The following is a 7,279-nucleotide window of genomic DNA, read 5'->3' on the forward strand; positions in this document are numbered from 1 at the left end:
AATAATAATCATAGTTTAACATAAAATGTAAGGTTAATTTCTACCACAAGAGCTCCAGGACTCCCGTGTGTTCTAGAATATTTACAGAACACGGCTAAAGGCTGTGTGCGCCTCGCCATTGCAATACATCCACTGTAAACAGAGCGCATGGTACCGTGGCTGCAAGCTGCTCAGGGCCACACCCCCACCCTCCTCCTTGACCCGCCTCGCTCCTCCTCATTTGCATTATAGCAACAGACACCAAAACAGCGTATTTGGGGGAAGCTCAATGTGCGACTGGCTCGGAGTGGCTGTAACTCTGCACCACGGCTGAATTTCACGAACGTCTTTGAATACTGTGTTAGTTGCCCACTAATACCTATATTAAAGAATACATTAAATAGCATGTCATGGGACCTTTAAGTGCTTGAGCCCTGACACTTTAGAGAATGTCTAGCGCGCAACTTGAATAAGCCATGTGCGATTTTACCCGGGCTCCAGCGCAACTTTCCCTACCAGGTGCAGCCTCAGGTAGCCTAGGACCATTCATACAGGAGCAAGCAAGAACGTTACCTTATTCTGTCCTTGGGAAACAGAAAAAGAAGGACAACCCGTTTCAACTGTTTATCTTTTTCTTTTTTTTTTAACTATCTTTATTTCCGAAAAATAGACAATGACAGATGAAATGATATTGAGCGGGACATTGACTGTATTATTTAAGGTTGTCATACCGTACCCTGTATATAACCAGGCGCGTGCCGTCCATATGGGCAGGTGGGGCGGCGAACTCCCTGCAAAAGCAGGGGGAAAAAAAAGTAGTTCCTCAGTAAATCATTGCTCCAAGTGTATTTTTAATAATGTGATTGTCACATTAACTATCTATAGTTTCTGTAGGCTTTCCGACTATTTTTGGTCTGTTGATATCAAATTGATGGTGGCGATTCTAGTTGAGTTTAACGAGTCATGCAATGTGGGGCAGGGGAGCTCAACGACCGTGTCCCTCCGTATGTTTCTCGCATAACCCTGCAGGCTGCAATAATAATTGAAATCCGCGCTATAAGTCGCCCATATGGTTGTAAAGTAGTCTGCCCCATGGTCATATTCTAGGACTGTTGTTTAAAATCGAATTACTCCGCCTGTATCTTTCGGCATTGAAACCTATTTATTTATTTATTTATTTCAGCAGGTATTAAAATTGTATACCGGATTTCATACCTGATTTAAACAGCTGTTATTGAGAAATATTTGATTTCAAAAGTGTTGTTATTGAGAGATTTGCACACATCGTCGGGCCAAGTTCCAAATCAAAGGTCTGCTTGATTGATGACTTGTATTTCTACTTTCATGTAATTGCAATGCACTCACTAAGCCAGTTGTTAAATGGTTGTTAGATTGTTAAAATAAAATATGGAAGAAATAACTTATAATATAATGTATAATGTCGTATTTGTCCTCTTCAATTTTTGACTTTGCAGGGTTGGTGTTTCCATTGCACATAGGCTATTCTAATTAGCCCGACATCATATGACGAGTGTTGCGGATGGCACTTCAAAAGCGTGCAGTAACATTAGGTTATTAGTTTATTTTTAAATCTTACTCACAATTAGTTTAGTTAATATGTTTTAATGTAGCTCAAAATATACATAATAAATAAATTGTGGGTGTGGTCATACGCCAGTAGTTTCTACCCAACCGAAATGAAGGGGCACCGCACGCTACTGTATATAACACATTGAACACAAGAAATGAAAGAAATTCCATTTATACCCATGTACTTTAACCATACATAACTACATAAAAAATAAAAGTGCCTGCAGGAAAATATAAATACAGTCCGCAAAAATTAACTTTGACGGAAAGTCCTCCGATTGTACTTCAGCTTCAGATGCCATCAAGAGGGGTCTCTGGTCGTAATCAGTCGCAAGTCTGTCCCTGACCAATCAGCATTCATTAGCAGAATGCTAGCGTGTACGGCCAACAACGGCACAAACTGTAAGAAATCGAAAGGACATAAGTACTCATTCATTTGACTTTTGAGCTATAATCTATATTGAACTTGCGGAATCTACAATAAAATTTGCGATACTTCAACGACAAGCAGGTGAAAGAGATATATTTAGCCGTCTAGCCCCATAGACTCCCATTCAATCTGGACTCGCCTGCGATCACCCCCAGTGGATATCTAATGCCTGGAAGTACAACCAAGATCGGTACAATGTGGCGTATAGGAAGTGCCTAGGCTCTTCGTAGACGGGCTCTGATAGTTCCCCCTTAAAAAGCCGGACGCTCTTTCGTGTAACGCCTCGAAGTGACCACTAGATGGAGATAAAGATTATGTTTAATTCTCAGGTTGTAACCTGTGGTACTTTCTTGTAGCACTACAGTACTGTAGGTTCGGAGTAGGGTCATATGCATATCAAATATTGTAAGATACTCTGGTCAACAGATACGCTTTAGTCTTGGAGTTGACAGTAGGTTTATTGAACTGCGCATGCGTACCAACGGCACTACGCGTACCCAGGCGGGACAGACCGTAGTCGAGTAAATCAAACAATACATTACATCTCCCTTCTTATCAAAGAAAAGGCATGCAATCTAGGAACAACTCAGAAACATGTTAGCAGCTTAAATGTCGTGACTTCATGTCAAATTAACCTTGACATCCATTTGACTTAAGTAAACAAAGTAACTCTTTAACTTTAAATCTGATCACAGTAACTTGGAAGTTAATACTTTGAACTTTTGATCAGGCTAACTGGGAAGGAGAGGTTACCAGCACTTCACTTCCATAGGTGTCTTTACCACACCTTGTCCCTAACTAACTTCATGCACACAACTCATAAAGTCAGTCTGTCGGGCGGCTTGACCGCTCTGCCTCGCCTGGTGATGTACAGTTCACCTGCCCGGGCCTGAGCATGGCTCAAGGGTTCTCTGGGAGGCGAGCGAGGCTGTTCAGATGGGGTAGGAGAAAGCTGTTCCTTTTCAGCTGTCAGTTCCTTTTCAGCTGTCTGCTCTGGCGGCTCAGTCCATAACTCATTACGTATCCAGTGGCGTGGACGGTTGGCGGCTGGAGTGCTTGTGCGAAGATGTTGGCTGTTGCGGCGGTACTCCTTGTTTCCACTGTCCACGATATAGGATCGCGGAGCACTGTGCTGTCTGACTACAACCGCTGGGGACCATGTGCGGCTACCAGGATAAGGCTGCATTCTGACCTCATCTCCAGGCTCGAGAGCGACACGAGGTTTGCCTGCTCTCTTGCGGTCATAATAGTACTTTTGATTGTCCTTAGTCTGTTCTAGCAGACGCTTGACTTTCAGTGGGTCATAGGCCGTTGGTGCAAGGAGCTCACGTGCCATAGGCAGCTTGTTGCGTGGCCTCCTTCCCATGAGCAGTTGAGCTGGTGAAAGGCCTACCGACTCGAGGGGAGTAGTCCTGTAATCCAGTAGTGCAAGATGTTTGTCTGGTGCCTTGTTCCACAGCCTCTTCACAGTTTGCACGGCACGCTCCGCTTCACCGCTTGAGTGTGGCGTGTGTGGGGAAGACGTGACGTGTAGGATGCTGTAACTCTTGCAAAAGTCTTTAAACTCCTCTGAGGAGTACTGTGGGCCATTGTCGGTCCTCATCGTTGCAGGGATGCCGTGTCTTCCAAACTGCGCCTTAAGTGTGTCTATGACAGTGCGACTGCGCGCGTCTCTCAATCCGTCCACTTCAATGAACTTTGAGTAGTAGTCCACAAGCAGTATGTACTGTTTCCCTTCAAATTCGAAAAGGTCTGATGCTACCTTCTCAAAGGGAAGGTGGGGTGTTTCCGTTGGTTTGAGCGGTTGTCTGGGCAGTTTATTTTGAAAATCTGCACACAAACTGCAGTTTCTGACTACTTCTTCAATTTGTGCACTCATACCTGGCCAGTAGAGGGCTTCACGAGCTCGCTGTTTGCTTTTCACTATTCCCAGGTGTGATTGGTGTATGAGCCTCAGCATGTGCTCACGCATGGTGGGGGGTACTACTTTTCGGAGTCCCTTGAAGATGAGTCCATCGGACAACGCGAGCTGGCTTTCCCGAGTCCCAATATGGCTGAATCTGAACAGGCACCTCACGCCTGTGCTCTGGCCAGCCACACTGAATAATCTGTTGGAGACAGCTGAGCTCTTCTTTTGTGCGTACTTGTAGTTCTGTATATTTCTGATCACTGACAGAGACAAAGTTCAGCATGGAGATGCACTCTAAGCCATCCATCTCTGGTGTGTTCTCCGATAGCTGTGCTCTGGACAGTGTGTCCGGGAGCTCCATGTCTTTTCCTCTTCTATACTTTACAGTGAGATCATACCACTGCAAGCGAAGACGCATTCTCTGAATCCGCATGGGTGTAGACAACAGGGATTTCTTGAAGATGTCTTTGAGAGGTTTGTGATCATTGTACACTGTGACATGTGTTCCAAATATGTAATTGTGGAACTTAGTGCAGGCATGGACAATGGAGAGTGTCTATTTTTCAATTTGCGCATAGCGTGTCTCTGCGTCAGTGAGTGACCTTGAGGAGAAAGCGATGGGCTGATCCTCTTGCAGCAGGACCGCTCCTAGTCCGCTGCTGCTGGCATCACAGAATATCACAACAGGCTTTGCAGGATCAAAATACTTCAGCACTGGGGGATGTGTGCACAGCTCTTTTAGTTTGTCGAACGCCTGTTGCTGAGCTGGCTGCCATGCAAACTCCACATCTCTCTTTAGGAGCTGGCGCAGCGGCGCATCCACTTCACTGAGGTTAGGGATGAACTTCGACAGGTAAATGACGAAGCCCAAGAAGCGGTGGACACCTTCTTTATCCAACGGTGGTGACATGCCCTGAACAGCTTCCACTTTCGCTGGGTCAGGCTTCAGACCATCAGCTGTTATCAGGTGTCCCACGTATGGCACAGAAGGCTGGCGTATGTGGCATTTATTGAAGTTAAGCTTCAGGTTGTAGCTCGTAGCTTTCTCGACCACTCTGCGCAGAATTGCATCGTGTTCCTGCACTGTGGGGGCAGCTATAAGGATGTCGTCCATCACGCTTACAGCTCCTTCAATGCCCTCGAGCATCTGGTCCATGATGCGTTGGTAGATTTCAGGCGCGCATTTTATACCAAAGGGGAGTCTAAGCCATCTAAACCGACCTATTGGTGTATTGAAGGTTGTGAGGAAGGACGATGATTCATCCAACTCTATCTGCAGAAATCCTGATTTTGCATCTAGGACTGAGAAGACTTTAGCACCTGGTATCATTGAGACAACCTCCTCTACGGTTCGCATGGGGTGATGTTCTCTCTTTATGACTTTATTTAGGTCACTTGGGTCTATGCAGATTCTCACCTTGCCATTTTTTACTACGGCGACCATGGAACTCACCCACTCAGTAGGCTGCTCAACTTTGGTAATGTAGCCATCTTCTTCCATTTCATGCAGTTTCTCCAGTATCTTGCCTCTGAGAGCGGCTGGTTGCCTCCGTACAGGATGAACTACACCTTTTGCACCTGGTTCAAGCTTTATGGTGTATTTACCTGGCATGGTTCCAGTGGTGCGCGTCAGCTCTGGGAACTCAAGAAGTCCAGCAGGAACACGCTGTGTTTCAGTATTGTCAGGGTTTTGTGTGTAGCGCCTCTCTGCATCACTCTCCAGTAAGTCAAGGCGCACAATCAGCCGCAAAACGCTTCAGCTGAAGCGCCACTGAGCACATTCTCTTGAGCAATGTCCAAAATTTCCAACACTGTGGTCTCTTTACACTTTTTAGACTTGACTTGTAGATTAACAGCAGCTACAGGCTTCAGCCGGTGATTGGAGTATGAGCGGAGCACTGTCTCAGAGCGCTGCAGCTCACCTGTGTGGGCAAGCAACTGGTAGCTATTTAGAGTCAATGTGTTACACTTTGTGCCTGTATCAATTCTGAATTTCACTTTTTTAGACAGAATTTCTAATTTGACCACCCATTTATCAACAGTGGGGTCTTCGGGCTGCATCACATTTATGCTCAACATTCCCTCATCATCTGTTGAGTCTTGGTCCGAGTCAATACTCACAGTGTTTACTGCACGCTTGTGGCACACTGCCACCCAGTGGTTGGGTTTGTGGCAGTAGGAACAAACAGAGCCTTTTGCTGGACACTTCCCTTGGTTCCACTTGTGCTGTGGGTCTTTTCCACACTTGGTGCAGTTTTTTGACGAGCTGACCGATGCTTGTTGTCGATAAGTAGAATTTCCTTTGTAGGGCATTGCCTTACTGGGCACGAATTGCTTCGGTTTAACAGACACTGCTGACATCTGTGAATCCTCTTCTCTAACTATTTTCATTTGTTTTTGTGATAATTCGAATTGCTGAGGAAGTTCTATGGCTTTATCTAACGTGAGGCTCTCGCCTCTTTCGAGCAGCCGCTCTTGGACCCGCTTCTCTCTCACTCCCGAGATTATGGCGTCAATTAGCATATCGTCAGGCTGAGGATACTCGCAGTCCATCAGAATTAGCCTTACATCCTTCAGGAAGTTATCAAAAACTTTCCGTCGGCCCTTGCTTTCTCTGTTTGAAACGGTGCCTGGCTATTCTCTTATTTTTTCGAGGTCTGATATAATTGGCAAATTTGTCCAGTACCTTAGACGGATCTTGCTTTTCTCCGTCTTCCCAGGGCAGCGTCTTATAAACCTCCCTGCCTTGCTCTCCGATCCACGTACCTAGCCAGCCTGCCTGTTGTTTAGGCGCCAAGTCGGAGAGGGGACCCTCAAAGACGAACGTTACGTGACTCCGGAATCTTGAAAACTCTTGATACAAATCCGAGGCGTCCCAATCTATTTTGGGATGTTCGAACTGCGACGAAGCCATTTTCCCACAGTTCCTGTTCTTGAAAAACTTCTGACACCATGTAAGATACTCTGGTCAACAGATACGCTTTAGTCTTGGAGTTGACAGTAGGTTTATTGAACTGCGCATGCGTACCAACGGCACTACGCGTACCCAGGCGGGACAGACCGTAGTCGAGTAAATCAAACAATACATTACAAATATAACAATATAGAATATAATAAGTACATAATATAGTATATCATGAACTTATTATTTGATATAACATAATAATACACTGATATAATTTAATAATACAACATAATATACTTATTGTATCGATAGGATTTAATATTTAACAATGTACAGATATAAAATAATAAATGTACTTTGACTTGAGTGGAAGTATATAAAGAAGAGGGGAGAGGGGATGAAAGGAGAGGAGAGAGTAGACGAGAGGAGACGAGAGAGGAGAGGAGCAGAGAGGAAAGGAGAGAGG

Source organism: Gadus chalcogrammus, chromosome 20 (genome assembly GCF_026213295.1).
Source record: "Gadus chalcogrammus isolate NIFS_2021 chromosome 20, NIFS_Gcha_1.0, whole genome shotgun sequence".
NCBI classification, from domain to species: domain Eukaryota; kingdom Metazoa; phylum Chordata; class Actinopteri; order Gadiformes; family Gadidae; genus Gadus; species Gadus chalcogrammus.